General features: G+C 37.9%; 1 pseudogene; it reads left to right on the top strand.

The window, feature by feature from the left end:
- Positions 1-84: 84 nt before the first annotated feature.
- Positions 85-26235, top strand: LOC149164111 (abscisic acid receptor PYL5 pseudogene; annotated as a pseudogene).

The following is a 26235-nucleotide window of genomic DNA, read 5'->3' as shown; positions in this document are numbered from 1 at the left end:
TCAGGCGGGTCGAAGGAAATTGGTAGGCTTTGTGCCGTAAATTACTTGCAGGAAGGAGGAGGATTTGGGGAGTGGCTGCAGGAGATGGTCGGGCGATACCATTCGAATGGTGGAGAAAACGAGGTGAGGTGCTCATCTGTGGTTGTGCAACACGTGGAGGCACCGGTGAGCGTTTTCTGGTCACTGATTCGGAGATTCGACAAGCCTCAACTCTATAAGAACTTCGTCCGCGACTGCCTCAGGGAGGTTGAAGTTGTGTCTGGTCTCCCTGCGGTCACGAGCATCGAGCGACTGGATATTCTGGACGAGGAGCAGCATATTCTGAGCTTCAGCATTGTGGGAGGCGAGCACAGGCTCAACAATTATCGATCAATCACAACTCTGCATGAGAGGCTTATAAATGGAAAACCCGGAACCATTGTGATCGAATCGTACGTGGTGGATGTGCCACAAGGGAATACAAAAGAGGCAACCTGTTTATTCGTAGAGACCATCATTAAAAGCAATTTGCAGTTTTTAAATATGGCTGCCGCGCGCAGGGCCACCCCCGGGCCGCCCCGCCCCGCCCGACCGGCGGCGGGTCGATTCCCGGAATCGACCCGCCGCCGGTCGGGCGGGGCGGGGCGGCCCGGGGGTGGCGCTGCGGCGCGCAGCGCCACCCCCGGGCGACCCCGCCCCACCCGACCGGCGAAGGGTCGATTCCGGGAATCGACCCACCGCCGGTCGGGCGAGGCGGGGCGACCCGGGGGTGGCACTGCGCCTAATCTTCCTGGCGACTTGAGCTTATGCTTTGGCCGAGTGCATCCCTCTTAAAATTCCAAGACACAAATTTCCATGAGCTACTCCCATTGGCCTTATTGTCATACTGCCTGATTAAAGAATAAGTTGGCAAAATCGATCTTTCAAACTTTTTAGTTTGAATCAAGCTTGAAAATGCAACTTTAGAGCTTTGAAGTAATACATTGATCATGGCCGGTGAATGGTTCATGGGTTTAATTTACGATCACACCTTTGTCTAATAACCCATAAAAAGGCATACAAAGAAGTGTTTGTTTGAGACCATGATATCTAAGAAAAATCCATCCCTTGAAAATGACTTCGTCATAAAAAATAAGATTTACGAAAATCATTGTTTCAATACCATTAATGTTTATGATTCTCTGACAACTACATTGTAGCACTATGTGTCCACATTTCCCATAAGCAGAGTCACCAAATATTCTTTTTCCTCAAAATACATTCAGTTTCATGGGCATTAAAATTATTTTGTAACTAATTCTTGAGAAAAATGTTTCTTGATATCAGTTGATTCAGAGTACATTAATAATAGAATTTACATTAACTAGATATGCCACGTAATGTTGAGGAAATTATGATATATAATATTTTATAATGTTTATTTGTGTTTAGTTGTTTTTTGGTATCTAACAATTATTTTTGTAATTTCATAAATTTTTCATACACATTGTGAAGGCATTAATGGGTTTCCATAAGGAATAGAAATTTACCTTATAAAATTTATTATGTTGTCCCACTATGAGCACCTACAAATAACACATTGGTTCGATACAATTTTATTGGGAGGAATCTAATAGAAACATTGTGATAAATCTTAGATGGAAGGAGTGACAAGGAAAAGTTTATCAAAACATGTAGTTCCATTAATGAAGGAAAATATACAATGCAAAATGTGATTCATTCAAATATTGATGGACATTGAGAGAGTATTCCATGGTCATTTATAGAGCAATAAACCAACATTTTAAAATAGTTCATTTGGAAAATTAAATTCCCCATAAGATTTTCTTCGAACATAAATAATATCTTGACAAAAAAGGGTGAGCTTGGGAGAGTAAAAGCTCATGACTAGCATACCTTCACTAAGGTAATTGTTTTGTTGTATTTTTATATTGGTATACATACTTTTATTATTTCTTTTTAACTATATTATTATGGTATATTCCACCTCTAATCGTTGTAATGATCCCCTTTTTTTTCAATAGTATTTTCTACCTCTAACTCTTTGAAACAACATAAAACAAGTTATATATGATCTTAGCAATTACGTGAATTGAGCAATGATTTTTATGAAAAATGTTAGCTGAAGAACTTCATGATATGTTGTTTTACTTGCAATTTATATACATAATTGTTCAAACTTTTAATTTACTTGCATAATGTCTACGTGGTTGACATCTAAAAGAATCCTAAAAAAGATGATACGAAGTATTGGAGTAAATAAATTGCTAGGCTAATGTGTAAATGTGAAGGTATCTACCACCATCATTTTTAAGTACACTAACTCATAGACCAAGTTGAGGATATTGAAATGTTTGGACCTATACACAGAAATTCAATATGGACAGGGGAAAAGCATTTGAAATTATTGAACGATATTTTTAAACAAAGAGCACATCCTAAGGGTTCTACGGTGGAGGGGTATATGGTATACCAATCCTTGGTGTATATTAGTATGTATCTTGATAAATTAGTAGCATATATTAATTTTCCTCCCATTTTAGATGTCAACTCCATCAGTAGATTCGAAAGGAGGTGTTGTTGGGGAAGGCTAGAATGAGGAAAGTGAAAGGTAAGTAGATGGTATAGATCTATAATACTTTTGATTATTCATTGTTGTCTACATCATACCTATTTAATATGTACTATTCCATTCATTAATAATCTTTACCATGGTTCCTAATTGTTGATGATTTTTTATTTTTCATATGTGTAGTCTAGTGTAGGATGTACTACATTTATACATAGAAAATGATATTGAATGGATGAAGTTATGATATTGAAAAATGATTCCCGGAATCGACCCGCCGCCGGTCGGGCGGGGCGGGGTGGCCCGGGGGTGGCCCTGCGCGGGCGGAGGGGGAGGCGGAGGGGGCCGGGGAGGGGTGGGGGAGGGGGAGGCGGAGGGGGAGGGGCGGCGGGGTGGGGCCGGTAGGGCGGGGTGGGGCCGGTGGGCCGGGTGGGTGGGGTAGGGCGGGTGGGTCGGGTGGACGGGGTGGGGATGGGTTAGGATAAGGGGCGGGAGGGGAATGGTGTAGGGTAGGGGGGGTAGGGTCGGGGGTGTGGGGGGGGGGGGGGGAATGGGGGGGGTAGGGGTAGGGGTAGGGTGGGGGGATGGGGGGTTAGGGGTAGGATAGGGGGCGTGGGGGGGAATGGGGGGGGTAGGGCGCGGGGGGGGGTGTAGGGCGCGGGGTAGGGGTAGGATAGGGGGCGGAGGGGGGGGGGAATGGGGTAGGGCGCGGGTGGGGAATAGGGTGTGGGGAGGGGGTAAGGGTAGGGCACGGGTAGGGTGTGGTGTGGGGGGGGTAAGGGTAGGGCGCGGGTAGGGTAGGGGGGGATAAGGGTAGGGCGTGGGTAGGGTGTAGGGGGGTGGGGATAAGCGTTGGGGGGGGTAAGGGGTAGGGCGCGGAGATGGGGGGGGAGGGGTAGGGTGCGGGGATGGTGGGGGGGGGGATGGGGTAGGGGGGGCACGTGGTGTGGGGAGTGGTGGGTGCAGTGGGGAGGGGTGGCCGCGGGGAGGTGTTGGGGGGTGTAGGGGGTTTGGGGGCGGGGGATGGGGGGGGAGGGGGTTTTGGGGGGGGGGGGTGTGGGGGGACGGTAGGGGGTAGGGTGAGGGAAGGGGAGGCGGGGCAGGGAGGGGGGTTGTGGGGGGCGCGTGGGTAGGGGCTCGCCCATACTTCCATTGATTTTTAAGTTAATTATTATTTTTTGAAAAAAAAGTTGTTATTATTATTTTTTTGACATGAAATTCATAAAAAAAACTATTATTTGACCATTTTTAGTTAATATTTTTGTATAAAAATTGTGATTTTGACATGTTAATTCTAGCAAAAAATTATCAAAACGTTTAGTTTTTTTGTTATATTTATGTTAAAAATGGTTATTTTTATGTCCATTGTTAAAAAATGTTGTTTTTTAGAAACAATTATTTCATGTGGATTGAAAAATTAATTAAGGATGTATAAATATGTAGATCATCTAAAATTCAAACTATCGACTTTCTAATTTAAAAACGCAAAACAATAAAAACCCCCCTAAAAAAAAAAAATTAAGATAGAGAACAAGAAAATATGAATAAAATGACGACTTCAAAAACTATCAAATGTAGAAAATAATTTTTTACATTTCACACACTAGAAAATTAAAAGTCAAAAAATAGGTATTTTAAAAAAAGGGTGTGATGCAGAATACTCACTTTTTAAAATCAGCATGAAAATCACTACCATTCTAAAACTTGATTTCATCCTTGAACATGAAAAAAAATTAAAGTTCCAAAAACCATGTTCTAAAAAAAACATGTGTATTCTGCATCACCACTTTTGAAAATCGGGTCATTTTTTGGCTATCTCTACGAAACGGGTAACAGTATCAGTTCCCGTTTCAAAGTTTACATTGTTTAGAATAAATCAATGGTCACTATGTAAATCTCCTTCTTTTTTAGAAAGGTTGAAATTGGATAAGAAAATCAATTTGAATGTGATTTATTGGATAAGCAAATAAATATGTTAAGATTCCTTTACTACAACAATAAAATATATTCCAATTTATGCTAAAATAGTTAGGGAATGTTTAAGAAAAATAGCAAGAAAGTAAAAAGATTCATGAATAGTGTGAAGTATAGGAAAATTAGTAGATCTAATGTCATTTAAAATCCTTATGGAAAACTTCCCATGGGTAGTAGAGCAGACGGTGAGAGGGTGTTCTGTTAAGACATTATGTGATGTAAAGGTCACTGGTTTGAAACTCACTGGGAAAAAAATATCCATGCTAAAGGTTGGTTTAGCCCAGGTCGGGTGCGATCCTTGGGTGATTTGAAAGGATTGGATACTCCTAGGTCATGGCTACTCAAGCCATAGGTTAGGCATGTTAGTCATCTCAAGACTTAATAACCTAGAAAAAAAAAGAAAATCCTTATGAAAAAATATCTTGACCCTAATAGTCATTGTTAAAAGTCATATCAATAATATTTCAATTGCAAAAGCTCTAATAGATCTAGGAGTTACAATAAATTTCGTGAAAAAATTAACTATGAATGAATTACAATTGCCTAATATTCATCATACACCCACATTTTTATAGTTAGTAGATATATCTATAATAAATTCTAAAGCTGTAATAAAAAATGTTTAGTTTCTTTAGGTTCTTGGTAATATCCAGTGGATTTTATGGTTTCATAACCTAAATCTAATTTTGGCGATCATTAATCCTATGAAGACCCTAGTTAGCTAAAATTAATGCAAATATTAGTTGTAGATCTCAAAACATGACTATCACATTTGGTGATACAATTAAGAAATTTATTTAATTGTCACTTGGAAAATATTTAATTGAATTAAAAAATACATAATGGCTTGATATTAATAGTGATAAAGAAATAGTACAACCAATTTTAACAATTAACCAAGGTATGAATTTTAAAAATGATATTGATGAAAATCAAATCACTAATTTTATTACTAATTTTGAATTTATTCAATACATTGGATGACAATCTTCTTTTATTCATATCTTTGACAAACGTTTTTAGGAAAATTTTACTTTAGATACATCAACACTATTTGATTATATGTCTTCCATTATTCTAAATATCAAAATATTGTATTATTTATGTTGACATTAATCAAGGGAAAAATTTAAACATAAATTCTAAACTTGAGGAATTCCATAAAGAACAATTGAATCAAAAACTACAAAAACACTATGTTGCATTTGCTTAGGAATATGCTAATATGTAAAGAATGCATCTTAACACATGTCTACATTATATTTATTTTTATGAAAATTCTAAACCAATCAGACAACCTCAAAGATGTCTAAGTCTAGCTTTAAGAAAAATTTTAAAGGAAGAATTCCAAAACATACTAAATGTGAATCTCATATATTCTATTTCGGACAGTTAATGGGCTTCTTCTTTAGTAATTGTTCTTAAAAGGAATGGTAAGCGATGTGTTTGCATAGACTATTGAGAATTAAATAAAGATACCATAAAATACTTTTGTCTCACAGAAACCCTAGCCCCAACCTTTGTAATGAAAATAAACATCTATGTGGAGAAATATGTAACCATCGTGGTTAATATTATCATTTCATGAGTTACAATGTCATTCATAATCCTACCCTCGGTCACTCCTACTAGCTTGGATTTTCCATTCTCCAAAGAGACCTAAAGCCTCTATCTTGGTTTTTAAAGAAAATCAAAACAATGAATCAATAGAAAAACACAATCAACCTCAAGCCCAGGCCTCAGAGTTCCTTAGATTTAAAATTTTTGAACTTACCTGTATGATGGGTGTTCTAATTCTAATGGGTTATGTATGGAAATTATGTGCCTGTCATGGAAAAGGGCTTGTAAAGGCCCCATGGTTGAGAGCCCATATGAAGAGCCTCCCACTAGCTCACTTAGATTTGGGTTCATGAACACTCCATGCTTCACTGATAAATACACAACATATGCATGCCTAGAGGTGTACCAGCTTTTCCTTAGAGACAACCTGCCTTGAGATGACCCAAGCTTAAAAATATACATGGTTATAAGTATTGGCCACACAAGGAGGTTGGAAAACCCCTTGTCTTTTTGTCCATAAAGGTAGTTAATTAGATTGTGAAACAAGTTGATCCCTAAGAAGCCATTATTAATGACAATCATACAAATTTTATTGCTTCGTTCAATTTTGTAGACATTAAGATGTATTTCAAGATCACTAATGAATAAATGACCTTGGATGAGGATTGACTTAACATATTTCAATTTCTTTCCCAGAGAGTTGTTGAAGACACGGTGGACAAACAAAAGAAGCTTAAGGTCCTAGCCAAACAATGAGAATCCTATCATTCTAATGATGACTCCATTCTAGCGAGTGGATACCATGTTATGCAGTTTCTATGGTCAAACTAATGGAGATACCCATTGCTGTGCTCCACAACAGTCGAAGGAATCATTTTGAGATAGCTTAATATCCTATCTTTCCCTGAAAGACAACATTAGGCAAGCTCAAAATCCCACTCATACACCGAAATATACCAAGAATTATTTATCCCACTCTATACGATCTTGTTTAATGTACTTACCCCATGCATGTTTGAAAGAGACAGGCAGGTGATGTTCACAATTTTGATTAGTTTGTTGATTAGAATGGTACATATCTAAGGATCTTTGAAGAGACCAAGCCTCCTCACCTACTACCCAAATTTCTAACTAATTGAATAATATTACAAAAGATAGCATATCAAGTATACACAGGGATAGGTGGAGTGTTGTCACGGGATAGGAAGGCTCCCTGCACACACATGCCATTACACCCGGGATTCTCTTATTTGAAATACATAAAATAATCCAAACAAGAATCTTATTCCCTAACAGGCGTCCATTTTGGGATCTGACATTCCACAGATATGATCCCAACTCTACGATGAAAAACCATTGGAAGGAATGAAAGTACAAGTGGGATTACCAATCAAAGACATAGACTTGGGAAAAGAAATAGAAAATTTCCTTAAATCTCTCGAATGTCATTTTTAAGATAGGTTAGAATTCTTCTAAAGTGAAAAGGGAAAATCTCAAGATAAGAGTTAATCCCTTAACTAGAAGTAGGTTTCCCAATAGGAAACAACTCAAGTTGCATTGGAAAAAAATCTAAAATAGGAGAAAGAAATAGCTTGGATCACATGGAAACTTGAACTCAAGGGAAAATATGAGGAGCAAGAAAAAATGAAAGAGAAAAGTAGTGGAGGAAAGAAGAAAATTGGAAGAAGAGAAGACATAAAAACAAGAAGTTGAGGCCAGAGATAAGGAGGAATATCTCAAAGCCCAAGAGGAAGCACAAGAGCAAGAAACCCACTAGAGCACAGTTTCAATGGACATTAACCCATTTCAACTAGCCGCCCCAATCATCACATGTTGTAACTTGTCAATTACAGAGAGGGGAATCATACCAACCAAGTAGAACAAGATAGTGTTTAGGAAGTTGAGCTCAAGGGAAAAGAAGAGAAAAGGATGAGGAGCGAGAAAATGAAAGAGAAAATTAGTGGAGGAAATAAAATTGGAAGAAGAAGAGAATAGGTAAAAAGAAGAAGTTGAGGCTAGAGCTAAGGAGCAATCTATCAAATCCCAATCGGAAGCACAGGAGCAAGATGCCCACTAGAGCACAATTTTGATGGACATTGACCCATTTTAACTAGTGGCCCCTATCATCACATGTTGTAACATGCCAATTATCGAGAGGGGAATCATACCAACTAGGTAGAAGAAAGTGGTTAACCTACACAGATTTAGATATGATCACACTCTAAACAAGATAGTGGAGCACAAGGAGAAGACCTTGTCAACTCCTCATCGACCTCCAATGTTAGTCACCACAGAAAGGCCAATTTTTCCAGACACTAGAAAATATCCACTTGCTATGGCCTTAGAAAGCACAACATTATCCCAATCCATCAAGAGAAATGTAAAAGCCCTCCTCGAATAGTTGAAGCTTAAAAATGATTGTATAGAAGAACTAGAGAAATAGGTGTAGCTGTTGAAGGATGATAACATAATGCTAAAGGAGGGAACTAACATAGAGAATTATAGGTTGTGTGCTTTTGAAGCACATAAGTCTTATAAGGCCATGGTCAAACAAGTTTACCCATGCCTCCAACAGCTCTAGAAGATCTCCACCAAGATGATGCTACTGGACAATGAATCTCTTATCTAAATTGTATTTGTGCTCCATACTTAACACCCCCAAATGACATAAATTCCCAAGCACCAAGGAGCTAGGCTTCTACAACTCAAGAAGACTACCCATTGTCACCTCAATGGAAATTTCTCTCTCTTAGAGCTTGGCTCTTCTCCAATTCAAAGGAATTATCCCAAATTAAAATTGTTAATGTTACAGAGTGGATTCTTAGGTTATATGGTAAGAGCAAGCCATAATAAGATGTATATTTGTTGTAATATATGTACTTTAATGGAAATGAGATAAAGACAAGATAGAAAAATTATGGATAAAGGTATGAAAAGAGATGCAAGGACACCAATGCCTATTAATCATGGGATAATGGAGCCATGAGATGTTACTAAATGGAGGGACTAATTTATCATATCACAACTACTTCAACAAAGGAGTTAACTGGATTAAAGCATTGTTTTTTCCACCTCCAACCAACATGCACAAAAAGGTCATTTGTTATATTCCCCATTCTAATTATGTACAATGAAGGAAAATGGACTAGTTTTTACACTAATCCTTAAAGTACTTGCTATGGAAATAAATCTTGGAGGGCCCTAGAAGATGCCACTTATCAACAAATATAAAGAATATAATGGAATGGAGAGAAACACATATTTATAGAGAGTGAGTGAAGTCTCTCATATAGCAAAGTATATTTTCTTTCTAACTAAGTCAATGATAAGTCAACAAATAGTGAGTTATTGGAATTGATAGATCCATGGTTGATAATATCAAGATGTGGATGCTAGTCTCCTCAAGAGAGATCACCTACATCCAAAAATAGGTAATGAAACCTAGTCAAATACTCAATGGGCCCACATAAAATTCATCTTCCAAGAAACGATACAAGTGAAATATAAGAAAATATTCTTGAATTTAGGAGGGTGTGCTCAAGGATCCACCTAGAAGAGTTCACAAGTGTGCCCTCCAAGGTGCATGAGAGCCATAACAATAAAAGATTCCTCCTAGGAGAATGTTGCGTAACCAACCTCCAAAAACATAAAGTGGTCCTTAAAATGGATGCAACCAATTCACATGTGCAAATCCAAAAGCAACTAACTCCTTGTATGAATGGGGAGTCAAAGCACAAACTGATAAGTGGCCAACATTCAACAAACAAAAAAAACTGAGATAATACAACACTTATATTTTATTGGTAATGGTACCCTCTAGTGCTCTCCAAGATTTATTTCCATGTAGCTTTGAGCAAGTACTAAGGATCAACATCACAAACTAGTCCATTTTTGTTGAGTACACATTATTAGAATGAAAAATATAGCAAACAACCTTTTATTCATTGTTGGTTGGAGGTGGAAAAACAACCCTTTCATCTACTTAAAAACTTCATGAAAGTAGGTAGTTGTGATATGATAAATTTGTTCCCTCCATTTAGTGACATCCATTGGCTCTATTAGTGCATTGGTTTCCTTCCATCTCTTTTCATTCCTTGTCTTTATCATTTGTTCTTATATCTTGTCTTTATACCATGTCCATTTCATATATTACAACTATATATTTTGTTAAGAAATATTCTTCATATATCACATAAGATCCCTACTTCATAGTAACATGTAGTTAGATGTTTAAAATACAAACAAATACATGCACTAGCTAATTTTCCTCTTCATACTCTTGCAAGCTTCACTTAATCATATCTTGTACAAGTCAATTTTAATATCCATAATGGCCATTATAACATCCTCAGCCACTTTGAAATGTAATTTAGATATGGACAATATTTGTCTACTACTTAGGTTTCCACTTTCATAAATCATGTAGAAATCCACTCACTAGCCTCCACGCCTACATCCAAAAACTGAAAGCAAAAACAAAAAGAATGATACAAAAGAAAAGTTAGATCCAACCCTTTGCATCTACATGTGAAAGCACATGTCAAATGTGAGGTGCAAAATAAAGTGAGATAGTTTTCAGCTGGAACTTTCTACATCTACAACCAAAGGCATGCAAGATGTATAAACTATAACCTAGAGCTTTGGTGAATTTGGATGACGTTCAATGGTATCAAATTTTGATACAAGATGCCTAATAACAAAGAAAGAATCACAAAATTTACATCTATATCAAATTTTATTAGTAAAACTTATATAAAAACAAAGGGAAAAAAATAAATTACAACTTTTTAGGATTCTAAAAAAATTTATGAATTTTTGATATAGTTTTTGAGAAAAACACAATCAAAATATATTAAAAAAAAATTAACAATAATTTAATCCCATTTTAATAAAAAATATACACTAAGCTTATCCTCCATTGCCATATAATTAAAAATATACACTTTTCTTATCCTCCATTGCCATATATATTACATAGATCCTGAACTTTGTTATGAACAAGTTTAATATATACGTATACTAGATAAAGGCGTAAAAAATCATCAAATATATATTTTTTTAAACTCGAAGAAAAAACTTAAATTTTTTGACCTAGAAAGGCATCAAAAAGAAGCATCGAATGAATTTCAGAAAAACCTGAAAAGTATAAAAAATATTTCCTAAATAGTTTGACCTAACTAGACCTAGGACCACCCTTAATCTACTAGCCAATCCAGGATTAGGTGTTGCCTCTCTCCAAAACTCTGTATTATCAGCCATTAAATGTTGTCCCTAAACTTATATAAAAATTATCTAAGTCTTTTTCTATAAAGATATCATATCCTATACAATAAACCAACTCAGTTCACACTGATTGATGATAAAAATTAATCATTCTCTAGTTTATACTTAAAATGGACTTTAACAACAATATTTTTCAAAAGCCTAGTTAAAGATTATATGGCAGTTAAAATTTTCTCACTCTAATCATTGACATTTCATTAATATAACAAAAAAAATCCATGTATGCATCCATAAAAGTATCACTTGTACAATGATTTGAAGCGACGATACTTGCACTAAATTCAAAGTTGCAAATTATATGATAAAGTCTGTAAGGTAAAGCAACAACAATGTAAACATTTCAAATTACATCAATTTATATTATAATGTTACTCATAATATTATAAAGCCTGTTTGAGGAAATGCCAAATAACAATAATATAAAAAGTGAGGAAACAAATATAAATTAAAAGCAGTTAGATCAGATCGAACAGGAGATACTTTCTCATTCACTATAAAATCACTGTAATAGCTCCTACTTAGTGTTGACAAAAACAAAATTACCACATCATCTACAACAGAGCTACCACATGATCTATAACCAACATTGGGAATAAACTTCAGCAACTACTTTCAATAACTAGATAATATGAATTTATGTTTCATGAATGGAAAATAATAAGCAAGTCAATCAGAACAAATTTTCACATTGAATAAGCAATGAGCAGAGGAACCTCACTAACCCCCTATGTTATAGACATTTTTGTGCCTTGCATCACTAAGCATGAAATGTCAATAATCAAGGGATCCAAAGTCCCTAAACATGTTGTTCCTACCCCTAAAGGAACAAGGCCAACAAACCACATCACTTAACAAAAGTTCTCCACCTGAAAACACTCAAAAACAAGGCAATTATGGATCATGTCAACTACTCCACTGAGCATCTGCGCTGAATGTCAACTGCTCCACTGTCTACCTGCATTGAATGTCAACTGCAAAGAAGGCTACCTGCGCTGAGCGAGTTTGGACAAGTGGCAGAGTCATTTCTCAATGTGTCAATGCCCAGGAAGCTTCCAAAATGACACTTGGATCAGGGAATTCGACTGGTGATGAGTAAGAGGTTCCAAATCTCCAAGTGGAAGCAAGAACCTCCAAGTGGACTCAAGAATTGAAGTGGGAGAGGACACTAGTCAGTCTCAGACCAGTCTCAAGCTGACTCATCCTCTCTCCAATAACCCTATATATAGATCTCTTCTACATGAGATCAAGGGAGGCTGGAATTTGGTATTGCAAAGAATTGTTGTTGGTTTGTGGCTAGAAAAATTGGGTGTGTTATGCTTTGAAGGGAGCTGAAGAAGGAATTCCATTCTGCTGGGAAGGAGATGCTGGGTTGGAGCCCTATGGGTTGTATCTCTTCCTGAACCCTGTTACTTTCAATAAAGCTATCTTGATTCTTTCCTATATGCTGGTGTATTTTGTGTAATTGCATTAGTATATTTGATTTACTTCTAATCCTGAATCATTTATGAATATGTATATTTGCCTTTGTATTGTGTTCTTCTCTTGTTGCGAGTAGCTGTTCTCTTGTCACAGGTAGCTGTTCTCTTGTGATCTCGTGGGATTCAAGTAGCTGTTCTCTTGATCAAGCGAGGAAGCAAGTAGCTGTGGACACACAAAGAGAAGAGGATCTAGTTCGAGGGACAACCGGAAGACAACGGTAAGTCTGCCGATCTCCTCTCTTTCATATTTCATAAAGGAAGAAATCATGGTAGCTGTATTCGTTCGTTGCTAAGGCGCTGTCACACCTTAGGTGGATAGGATCGTCCTAAATAGGCATTTTTCCCCACAAAAAAATTGGCGACTCCACTGGGGAAGAACTTGTTTATTCATTTAATTTGTGTTTCCGTCATTTGTTTACTTCATAAACTTGACAGCAACTCTTGAACTGCATCTTTCCCAGATGCAAAGTAAAAGTTGCTGCTTTGATCCAGTGTGTTGGACTTGTCTATGATCTAAACTAGATCCACAAATGATTTGATGATCCTTGTGATAGTCTTTAGTACCCTATCAAAGCATCCCTCTGTTTATACCTTGCTTGTGTTTCTGATTTGGCCTGAAACAGTTGATTTTTGAGCATTTTGTGACCCAGAAACCAAGGGAAACGAGAGTTTCTCTCTTCAGCGCAGGCACTGTGAAGGCAGTCTGCATTTCAACGCAGGTCCCGAAGGGGCTACCTGCGCTGAATGTCAAACTGACAGTGTTAGACCTGCGCTGAACCAGTGTGGCCTTGTGCAGCTGGGATTCTTTGTCCTTCTTTGCCCTGTTTTGATCTCTGTTTTTTGCAGCCTTTAACCAGCATAGGTACCAGTCTGATAACCCCTTTTCTTTGCTTGAATTACGCCTCATTTTTGTACAAAAAGACTGTAAGTGTTTTTATGTGTTTGTGGCGTCATTTACAGTTTTCCTTTGCATGAGTAAAGTAATCATCCTATAGCCCTTGATTCAGATCTGATTGATTGATTGATTGTGATCTTAGGAGAGAGTTCATTGGCTGTTTGCAGTTTGATTATACATTTGCTTTTGCTTATTGGTTTGAGTTTGTCACTTTTGAATGTCAAAAAAAGTATTAATTTCGAAAATCGCAAAGTGATTGTAATCTCTTCTACCCTTGTTGATTTTGGAAAAACTAAACTTGTTTGTTTCAGTCATTTAAAAGCAGATTCAAAATTGTACAAAAAGCTTTCTTTGTAGGCATTTATACTAAGAAAGTGGAAAATAAACACCTGCATTGTGCATTTGCATTTTGATAAGTTTGCATGCTTGCTTTAGGAAGAGTGCATTAGAGTGTGCTGATTTCTCTTTGAGAAAACATAGTCGCTCTCTTTTCCCTTAGTAGCTAGGATTTTCAAAGTTGAAAGATTATAAAGCTTGCTTATCATCTTAGACTGCATTTAGGAATTTGTACCATACATCTCGTGGTGATCCTGAAAGAAAAACTTTAAAAATATCAACTTAAAATAAACTGAATGAACCTAACAATGCTTTACAACATAACACACAACATAGAGGTCTAGGCTAGAGACGTGTTCTGGCGTCGTTAAGCCTAGTGACTGTCAATCTCGTGGAAGGTGGGTGATTCCTCCTGAGGGACGATAGCACTAGTACGGATTTGTGCTCCCACGTACCGTCGCGTATATATTGGGAGACCCCTATAGGCATATATCCTTTATCCTTAGGAAGCCGTGTCGGCCGCCCTACTGATCACAATGCAGTGAACACAGCATTCACGAAGATCGACCACCCGTACCGTAAAAAGTATTCTGTGGTTTTGCGAAAAGTTTGGCACACCCTCTGCCTAGATCTCCAGAGAAGTTTATTTTGGCCTTTTTCAGACTCTATAACAGAAAAAGTCCATCCGAGCATTTGTCACTTCGGGCTCGTTGAAACATCGAAGGAGACTAGAGTCATCTTTAGCTTTTTCTCGACTCTTTAGAACTGAAAAAGCAAGTTGTGTCTAAAGTGTCGTTAAAAATTTATTTTAAACGGAACAATCACCCTTTATTCCCGTGTTGATCTTCGAAGTTAGTCTACCTTCATCACAAAGTTCTTGTAGAATCGCTAGGAAATCTTTTGGATAGACTAAATATGTCTGAACAACCATCGACATCCAGGACTGTGTCATCTGACACAGCAGCGGCAGAGCCTCCTGCTGCTACTCCAACGATGTTCGCTGGTATATCATCTGTCCCGGCAAATTGTCAACAACAAGCTGGAGTCCAATCAGAGACTGTTTCGACGACATGGTTAGTTCCTATTTCTTCATCCGGATTATCATCTGGTATTTCTTATGTTGAAACTCAACAACTTGATCCAATGTGTCTTCAAAGGCCAATCTACCCTTTAAGCACTGGATTGCCACCATATGGAGGGCAGTATGCCTTTTCATTGTTCCCCCCTGGAGAACAACCATATGGGAGTTTACAACAAAGTTCAGGTCAAACTGGAATTACATCCAGCGGATGGGTACCAATACTGCCTCAGCAACCAAGGGTTGCATATTCAATGCAACCAGTCCACCCTGTGTTGAATGTTGCCACTATACCTGGTATGTTGATTGCGTCGCAAGTACAAGTGCTACCTGTTGTATGTCAACCCCAAGTTTCTCAGGTTGCCATACAACAGCCTCTTGTCTCGACAACTCAATCACAACCTCCGGTTAGTGCCTCCTTATCTGGAGCGACTCAGGCTCAAACAAGTATTATGACTCCTCATCTTGGTCAATCATCCAATATTGGACGACAGCAAATGGTCCAACAACCGGAGCTGGTTCAAACTCTACAACCGCAATTCCAGCAATCATATCAAGGACCCGAGCAACAAGTCTTTGTAAGTAATGGGAAACCGTATAATAACGGTTATGCCCATCAAACTTGTCAAAGTTACCAGCATCAAATACATTATGCTGGTATGCAAAGACCCACTGCTCAGGCGATTCCATCTTATCCTGGGTATGCTCCGCCTAACCTGAATCAACAGTTGCCCTTTGTAGCAACTCTAGAATTACCAGATCTAAACCGGCTGACGAATGATCCAATTACTTATGCCCCTTGGTGGCCAGCGATTCCGCATAAACTTCCATCGGACATTCCTAAATTCAATGGAAATCCAGGTGAAGACCCATCGAATCACGTCATGACTTTTCATCTGTGGTGTTCGTCGAACACCCTGAACGATGATTCGATAAGGCTTCGCCTTTTTCAGAGGACATTGACGGGTCCAACGGCTAAATGGTATATTGAATTACCTAGAGCCTCTTTCGACAATTTCAGTTCCCTAGCCACGACTTTCTTAACCCATTTTCAATTACTGATAAGGTATGAAACTCAAACGGAAATCTTAACCAACTTCAAGCAGACGACGGCCACACATATATCTGATCATATACATGAGTGGCGTCGTCGTCGCAGGATGGTAAAGACTTACGTTCCAGATCAGCTGTTAGCTGAATGGTTTATAAAGTCGTTACTTCCTGCCATAACGGAAGATGTGGCCAAGGGGGGAGTCGTAACGGAGGAGCAAGTTATTGCTCGTGCACAATATCTAGACTTAGTATATACTCAGTCTGGCACGCTCTATGATAAAATACCTGACGCCCCTAGACCGGAATTTTCAATTCCTCCTCCTCCTAAATCAAATAGTGACTCTCATGCCGGCAATGGCGTGATTGGCGCAACAGACATGAAATCGACAAAGGCTATATCTAAAATGGCCCATATGATTTCCGGTCAAAATGCAAATGAGGAACTTCTTGCCTCGGAAGTAAGTGCCGTGTCGGACGACAAGGGAAAACGAGTGAAGCAACCAGGGGGCAAGAAGAAAAAGAAAGGGAGAAAAAGGAAACCCCCTACGGGGTGTCATATATGCGATGAGGATCATTGGACAGCAGATTGTCTATACAAAGCTGAGCTTAAAAGATTCTTTAAGAGTTCGAAAACCTCAGCTGTGTTGACTGATCCGTTTCCAAGCCCGAGAACCGAACTGGTTGCTAATCAAAATGCTTCCCGATCCCAAGTGCTTATGTTGTCTGTATCAAAGCAGCAAAATGATGCTTTGACGAGGAATAAGGATTATAGGAATCCAAAGCTGTCGAACAACAAGGCTAATGAACAACCTAGTAGTTCGACAACAACTTTGATCGAAGTTGTGCCACCCATCGTCCCTGAGCCAATGATAAAGTCGCAAAAGGGAGCAGTACACAAATTGACATTTAAACCTTGTGCGGAAATAGCATAGATAGAGGACCTGGCCCAATCGTCGTCCGTTATGTCGACACTTGAGGTACCGCAAAATTGCTTTTCCCAAGAGCAAGATTTATTATCAGCAATAGGTGGAATTGACCCAATGGATTCCAATCTTGTGGCCTTTGATCATAAAGGATATGACCCTCAGTTACCAGCTCAACTAGCTTTCCTTATTCAAGTGAAAGCCCTCAACAAAACTGTTCATCGAACAATTATTGATGAGGGGGCCTCTACATGCATTATGTCGATGAGTTGCTGGAAAACTTTAGGATCTCCAACCTTGTCGAGGTCTGCGACGACGTTAAAAGCATTCGACGAAAGGACATATACCCCATATGGCATACTAAATAACTTGAAAGTTGAACTAGAGGGAAAAACGGTAGAAATAGATGTTGAAGTCATCGATGGGAAGCTTGATTACAACATCCTACTAGGAAGATCATGGATATATGCCATGGCAGCTGTTGTGTCGACCTATTTTAGGAAGATTGCATTTCCCTTCCAAGGAGGAATTACAATCGTTGACCAACAAACTTTTCTCCCCAACAGTTCGCAAGATACGGGAAGCATTCCAATGATCCATGGAAGGAATCATTCGCTCCAAAATATCGGAGTAGGTCTCCTAAAAGACCCTGCTTTAATGGGTACTTTTTCCCTACCGCCTCCAAGTAATCTGGCGGAAGTGGCCGCAGTGGAATATGAAACCTTCTACATCTAATGGATTTGGACTCCGAGGACGGTTCTTATCTCGTGTCAACCTCGTTAAAAAATGAAACCAGGAGTCATGAGGATTGTTCTTTTACTGTGTCAACCTCATTAAAAAAAAAAAATGAAACAATCTCCTTCCCAAATCTCAAAGGTAAACCTTCATTCCAACCACCAAGTTGAATGCAATGAAGCTTGGGGGGCATGCACCTCGATTTGCGTTATTATGCTGGGGGCATGCAAACTTATATCGAGCAGTTTTACCGCGGAATTTATGCTCGTTAAAAAATAGAAAAGCGAGATCCGAGCAGTTTTAGCACATAGTTCATGCTCGTTAAAAAATAAACATAAGCTTTGAGCAGTGTTTTGGCGCATTAATAACCATTGAGTATGTAACCTGATCAACCATAAAAGCCTTGGTCGTGTTTGCACCGTCACCTCCACCGTTCATTTGGCTGATCGTTTACCTCCATTTGATTGTTTACCCATTTTGAGGAACAACTGCGAAGAGTGATTTCACCTAGCCATCCTCGTGACACTGCCGTGATTGGAAAATTCCAACCTGTACATGGAATCAGTTGCTATCCCTGTTTATCACTCGTTCCTCAAAAGACGAGTCTTCTTTAAGCTCTTTTCAACTGACTCGTAAAATATGAAAAGATTGTCGAGTTTTGGCCTTCCAGCTCGTTAAAGGACAGGAAGAGCTATCCCTCCTCTAGATTTTAATCTTTTTGGACCTGAGGGATTATTGCACAAAAAGATCGAGCGCTTGTTTTGTTCAGCTCGTTAAAGATATCGAAAACTCATCCCTTTTGTATTGTTTTATACTTTTTCGGACTTAAGTGATTAGATGACGAAAAAGGAATTTTGGAGTTAACTTTATGTACCTTTTCAGACTCTCTAAAAATGAAAAGGACCGAGTTATCCTTGTCATTAGACTCGTTAAAATTATTAAATAGCGAAAAACTTGTCTTTAGACGAGAACAAGTTTCACTATCGCTAAGCTCGTTAAAACATAGCGATGGGCTTGCCCGAAGGGCAGGTTATAGAAAAAGCATATGTTATCCTCCTCAAGCTTGACAAAAATAAAGAGGTACTAGTCAGCAATGACTGGGGAAAAATTGGGAAAAATCAAGAAAACTTTGATGGTAGCAGGTCGCTCTTGAACATGACACTTTTCCTCTGTATCACAATCGGGTTGGGTTGTTTCATTCACCGGTCACATCACCATGGTCTTGCCATACCATCCATATTTGGGGTAATGCTACCGATCCATCGCATCCGTGTCGCCATATGTTCAAGAGAAGTCGTTCAGAAAGAGTCAACCGGGTCCCATCCACTGCCATACATTATCGTTCATCCATTCATGACCGCCACCCTGAATCATATGTCACAGATTGTTTTCACCTCCATTAAAATCATCAGCTCCGTTCCGCGTCACTGATGTGGGATTCATTAAGGCACTCCTCTGACGGATCACTCCTTGTCGACATCAGCTCATTATCCAAGGAGTTGATCTAGGGACAACCCCTTCAGTACTTTGAAGCTTGCATGCCTCAATGGCAAGTTTCTCACTTCCGGCGACAGGTATACATCAATGACCTTCGACCAGAAGATTTTGCGTGGTGTTGGACACCAAGTCCTTTATTCACACCACGTGAATTGTACTGCAGTACCTTGAGGGTCATTATCATTATCGGTGATTCCTCTTGCGCTTGTTAACGGTTTACATCATTGACCGGTAATCAAGCGACGTCTTTCCATGTTCGACTTCAGCGCAATTCTCACAATGATCGACTTGTACTTAGAGTGAAGATCCAACGAGTTTGAAGACCCCGGATCTAGTTTCATCCATCTGGGCTGCGATATATATTCAAGAAAAATAAAGACATTTGACATGTACATCATTGCAGCAGATGATCATCCTACTCAAAGGATGATAATTTCACTAAAATTATCAGTCTACCATCAGACGATCGTCTGTTCTATGTACAAAAAATGAATTTATAAAGCTGAGCATGGGAATGCCCACCTCAGCTAGATCATGAAAGCAGTATGAATCATAATGTATTGTATTGTATTTTATTACAGGTCTCCTCCCGGCAGTTGGATGAACTTCAGACCCTCCTGGATAAAGCATTTCACCCGATAAACGGCCTCATACTTTAGGGGGCCACTGTTATAGACATTTTTGTGCCTTGCATCACTGAGCATGAAATGTCAATAATAAAGGGATCCAAAGTCCCTAAACATGTTGTTCCTACCCCTAAAGGAACAAGGCCAGTAAACCACAGCACTTAACAAAAGTTCTCCACCTGAAAACACTCAAAAACAAGGCAATTCTGGATCATGTCAACTGCTCTACTGAGCATCTGCGCTGAATGTCAACTGCTCCACTGTCTACCTACGTTGAATGTCAACTGCAAAGAAGGCTACCTGCGCTGAGCGAGTTTGGACAAGTGGCAGAGTCATTTCTCAAGGTGTCAATGCCCAGGAAGCTTCCAAAATGACACTTGGATCAGGGAATTCGACTGGTGATGAGTAAGAGGTTCCAAATCTCCAAGTGGAAGCAAGAACCTCCAAGTGGACTCAAGAACTGAAGTGGGAGAGGACACTAGTTAGTCTCAGACCAGTCTCAAGCTGACTCATCCTCTCTCCAGTAACCCTATATATAGATCTCTTCTACATGAGATCAAGGGAGGCTGGAATTTGGTATTTGCAAAGAATTGCTATTGGTTTGTGGCTAGAAACATTGGGTGTGTTATGCTTTGAAGGGAGATGGAGAAGGAATTCCATTTTGCTGGGAAGGAGATGCTGGGTTGGAGCCCTATGGGTTGTATCTCTTCCTGAACCCTGTTACTTTCAATAAAGCTATCTTGATTCTTTCCTATATGCTGGTGTATTTTGTGTAATTGCATTAGTATATTTGATTTACTTCTAATCCTGAATCATTTATGAATATGTATATTTGCCTTTGTATTGTGTTCTTCTCTTGTTGCGAGTAGCTGTTCTCTTGTCACAGGTAGCTGTTCTCTTGTGATCTTGTGGGATTCAAGTAGTTGTTCTCTTGATCAAGCGAGGAATCAAGTAGTTGTGGACACACAAAGAGAAGAGGATCTAGTTCGAGGGACAACCGGAAGACAACGGTAAGTCTGCCGATCTCCTCTCTTTCATATTTCATAAAGGAAGAAATCATGGTAGCTGTATTCGTTCGTTGCTAAGGCGCTGTCACACCTTAGGTGGATAGGATCGTCCTAAATAGGCATTTTTCCCCACAACACCCTATATCTTTAAAGACATACTTAGCACCTGGAAACAATTTTTGGAAAAAAAAAAATATGTATTAAAAAGTCCAAAGAATACAGAGATTACATGTGAGAGACATTGATGAAAACCAGCCAAAACCCATGTAAATAAAGTCCTTTTCTAGACCAACCCCTGTAACAAAAGCATCATGTTCTCTCTGCCACTGAACATGCTCAACTCTAGCGAAACTATCCATGGAATAAGCACTACCAAAAGGAAATGGTTTCCGCTATATATAAAAAATACAAATTTCACACCTACATTTCTCACTACCAAAATCGTCCAATCAGTTTCAACAAAATTTCCATTTCGGTAAATATAGTATGACTAATAAAAATTCATGTCGCATTAAAAATCATAAATCCATCCTTTCAGCACACAGAAAGAATCACAAACATAATGAACCGTAAAGCAAGGATTCCTCATTCCAATAATTCTTTTTTATTTTATTAAACATTTATTCAAGAGAATAAGATAAAGTTCTTATTAAAAAAATAGGGAATTGATGCCATAAATCGACACCTATGAATACATAAGATGATATAACTTATATTGTGAAGCATTGTTCTGTGCCTAGTGTGTTCTACTTGTCTGGCTCCTTAAACATTTTCTATTAAAACACTGTTTTCATCACCCAAGGGGGTTTTGATATTGTGGTATGACTCAACATAATAGATGCCTTCAACTAGACAAAATGAGAATATCTTAAAATACTTATGTACAACAGATAAAAGCTTTCTGTGTATTGTTGTGCCTTGTTGTGAAGTAAAACTGTGATCAACAATCTAATAAAAGAGTGTTAATATATTGAAACTGTCCTTGTAGCCCCTTTATAGACAAAGAAATGGCTAAAGTTATATTATTGTAGCCTAAGTCATTTAAACTTGCTGGAATGTTTAGCCTTCAAAGTAGCAAACCTAGTGGGTTTAGTGAGAACAATGCTAGTTGAGCATATATGCTCTATGCATTGTTTGTGTGACTTGAACCCACGTGCTTTCAAGCCCTTTCGCATGATTTTGGTCCTTTTAACCATAGCATCAACATTTATCTTCTTCTTCTTCTTCTTCTTTTTTTTTTTTTTTTTTTTTCTGTGGAAATTAAAACATTATCAATAAATATCAAAATCCGCATAGATATAATGAAAATATGCGGACCATGTAATGAATATGAAAAGACAATGCATTGACTAGCTATCAATAAATATCAAAATCTATATAGATATAATGAAAATATGGGGAACATGTAATGAATATGAAAAGAAAATGCATTAACTAGTCATAAAAAATATGTCAATTTTATTACGAGCTACGATATGTAATATATAACTTACCTCTCTTAATTTATCTTGAAGTCTAGGTGAATGTCGCAATGGTTGAGGAGAATGTGATTTTTGTTGAGTATCATGTACACCATCATACATGTGCAAAGGTGTTTTAGGAGATGTATATTCATTACTCTGAACATTAGATTATACATAGATATAAGTCTGTGACTCAAATAGAATTAAATGTAAAAATATGATAAAATTATAAGAGTATAAATAAATATAATATTACCTTGCATTGTGACACTGGATGTGAAGATGGCTGTAGCATTTGAGCCATTTCATTTCCATTCTTCTTAAGGCTTCAACAAGGGGTTTTCATTGATTGTGATGGTTCCAAAGGCAACACCTACACCATAAATAAGAAATAACACACACACACACACACATAATCAAAACAAATCAAGGATAACGATGTAGAATAAAGAACATCCATTTCTCATCCCATCATTATGATCAAACATAACAATTTATATATTAATGTTTTTAGTGGAATATGTTTTATGGATTAAAAACTTACTGGCCCAATAACCCCTTGAAAACCTTGAAATCTAGGTGAGCATCGTAATAGTTGGTTGCTTGAATTTGGGGAGTTTTGTTGATTAGGCTATGCATATCAATAACAATGAGAATTTAGTATACAATTATAATAAATATAAATATTATTTAATGTTAAAATGTCTAAAAAATTAATATATGCAAAAAAATGGACTCAACTGTGTTGTCATTCTCCTGATTAGTTTCATCAAAGTTTAATATATGGTTGTGCCCATCTAATCCTTCTTCCCACACATCATCAGGAACCTCAGTCCTTACATTCTCATTTAAATCAATATCTATGCGCTTCATTGTTTCCATACATCTACAAGGTAGACTCTGATCCCAACATTTATTTTTTTCACAAATTATTTGCTTTGAAGTATCATTAAGCTGATCAAATGTAACAACTGACTGTGAAAACAAGTTTCAATGAATTTAGTCCACAACAATAAATTTATATCAATAAAAAACATATACAAATAAATACTAATAAATACTTACAACTGAAAGAATTTCTTCATTGACAATATTAATAAAAAAGCATATACAAATAAATACTAATAAATACTTACAGCTGAAAGAATTTCTTCATTGACAAATCTTTTATATGCTTGTTTTCATGCACGACATAGCCTTGCATCTAAACCATATTGTGTTTTGGCATTTTGCCTTTTAACTGGACTTGTTGATTTGACGCCCCATGTATATCATTTGCATCTCTTACTCGATCTCTTTGACGTGGAGGAATTGGTGGGATATTGTGTGTGGTAGCTCGATGATGTTTAAGGCCAGAAAGCTTAGGTCGACTCCAGTTCCCCGAATAGCCACCAACAAGACAAGTGAACACTTGCTTGGTGCCTTTGATAGTTACCTCCCATTCCTGTCTATTTTCCTCCATTTTCTTACTTCCTTATAAATGAATATGTAAACAATAGTGTTGTTAAAAACATCATAAAAACACTATAAAGTAAAAATCAATATTCATATCTATTTTTGTGTGGTTGCCATAACTATCAACTTTTATAAAATATAGGCCAAAATATTTAAAACAACTCTTCAATATTCTTGTTATATCAATTTGCATGATTTGTAAATGTTACAATTTTAAGTTCTTGTTAGATCAATTTACATGCTTTGTAAATCTGACGGTCTTAAGTGAACACGGGTTGGGATAAGTGGACTCATTGGGACTACATGGTTCCCAAAAAAGCCAGCCCCTCATTAATAAACCTTCTTTACAGTCCAATAAATATTTTTTAGAAGAAAATGTTGCCCTCTCTAATTGACTGCTATCCTTGTGTTAAATGAAATTCCCCGCATCCAATATACCTGCTGGATTGTTATAGACATTTTTGTGCCTTACAGCATTGAGCATGACATGTCCATAATCTAAGGGATCCAAAGTCCCTAAACATGTTGTTCCTACCCCTAGAGGAACAAGGCTAACAAACCACAGCAATTCACAGAAGTTCTCCACCAAAAAACTGCTCAAAACAAGTCAATTCAGGATCATTTCAGTGGCTACACTAGCTGTTTGCGCTGAATTTCAAAGCCAACACTGGCTACCTACATTGAATGTCAACTGGAACACTAGCTACCTGCGCTGAACGAGAATGGACAAGTGGCAGGCTCATTTCTCAAGGTGTCAAAACCCAGGAAGTTTCCAAAATGACACTTGCCTCAGGGAATTCGACTGGTAATGAGTAAGAGGTTCCAAATCTCCAAGTGGAAGCAAGAACCTCCAACTGGACTCAAGAACTGACAGAGGGAGAGGACACTAGTCAGATCTCAAGCTGACTCATCCTCTCTCCAAACATCTATATATGGATCTCTCCTCCATGAGATCTAGAAGCTGGAATTTTGTTATTGCAAAGAATTGCTGTTGGTTTGAGATTGGAATCATTGGGTGCTTAATGCTTTGAAGGGGGAAAAGAGAGGAATTCCATTTGCTGGGAAGGAGATGCTGGATTGGAGCCCTCTGGGTTGTATCTCTTCCTGAACCTTGTTATTCATTAATAAAGCTATCTTGGTTTCTCCTATATGCTGATGTATTTTGATGTATGAATGTATTAGTGTATTTGGTTTATTTCTAATCCTAAACTAGTTATGAATGTGAACATCTGTCTTTGTGTAGTGTTCTTCTATTGTCTCAAGTAGCTGTTCTCTTGTCGCAAGTAGCTGTTCTCTTGTGATCTTGCAGGAAGTTGAAGCTGGATAAGCAAGAAGGCAAGTAGTTGTGAACACCGAAAGAGAAGAGAGACCGGATCGAGGGACAAACGGAAGACACCGGTAAGTCTATTGATCTCTCTTCTTTCACATTTCATAAAGGAAGAAACCAGAATAGCTGTACTCGTTTGTTGCTAAGGCACTGTCACACCTTAGGTGGATAGGATCATCCTGCATAGGCATTTTTCCCCACAACATGGATACCTTAATATACAGTAGACATAAGCTCATGAGATGGAAACAAGCTTGGTTCAATAATACCACACTACAAAGTGATTCTACAAACTGATTTAAATCTCAAGACCTCAGTGTACTTAATTTTATGATTTACAGGATTATGATATAAATCTCATGGTCTTCAATGTAATTTAATAATTTTGAATTTGAAGTATTGAAATTACTGGAAATTCTATGATCAGTAAGATTTGAAGTCAGGACATAGCAAAAATCTTACAATAGTGAGGAGATATCGTAAAATTATATAGCCTTTCTTTTTTATAAAGCTATTTTAAATATTGAAATTGGCAGACATTTGCTTCACTGATAATGGTGTTATGCTCTTCTAGTAGACAGACGGGGACTAGACGACAACTATATTCGAATTATTAAAAAAAAAATTGTATTTAAATATACAAGCTCTCTCTCTTCACATTTTATCAAACAAGGACATAATCATTTTCTTTGCTAACCTGTCCTTACAAAGACTTGTAAGCTTCTACTATAACTGCCAAATTCACTAATGCTTGGAAGCTCGTAATCATGTAATACAATTCACATATTTTCTCAATAAATATTCTTATAAAGAAAATGATGGTGATACTTCAGAGATTTACTCCAAGCAGAGATCTATCTTGACCCAATTATCTCATACAACTGTGTCAATATTAATCTCAATGTCATGTAAATATGCTATCGAATTTTAGAATTGTTACTCAATGTTTTGTGTTATATTCGTTGTTGACTTTATTTTGAACCTTTGTCCAGTTTAA

This window comes from Pinus tabuliformis, chromosome 5_1 (genome assembly GCF_031772625.1).
Source record: "Pinus tabuliformis cultivar Carrire ecotype Pingquan chromosome 5_1, CPIR1, whole genome shotgun sequence".
Classification (NCBI taxonomy): Eukaryota; Viridiplantae; Streptophyta; class Pinopsida; order Pinales; family Pinaceae; genus Pinus; species Pinus tabuliformis.
The sequence above is the reverse complement of the archived record's forward strand: the minus strand, read 5'-3'. Positions and strand labels throughout refer to the sequence as shown.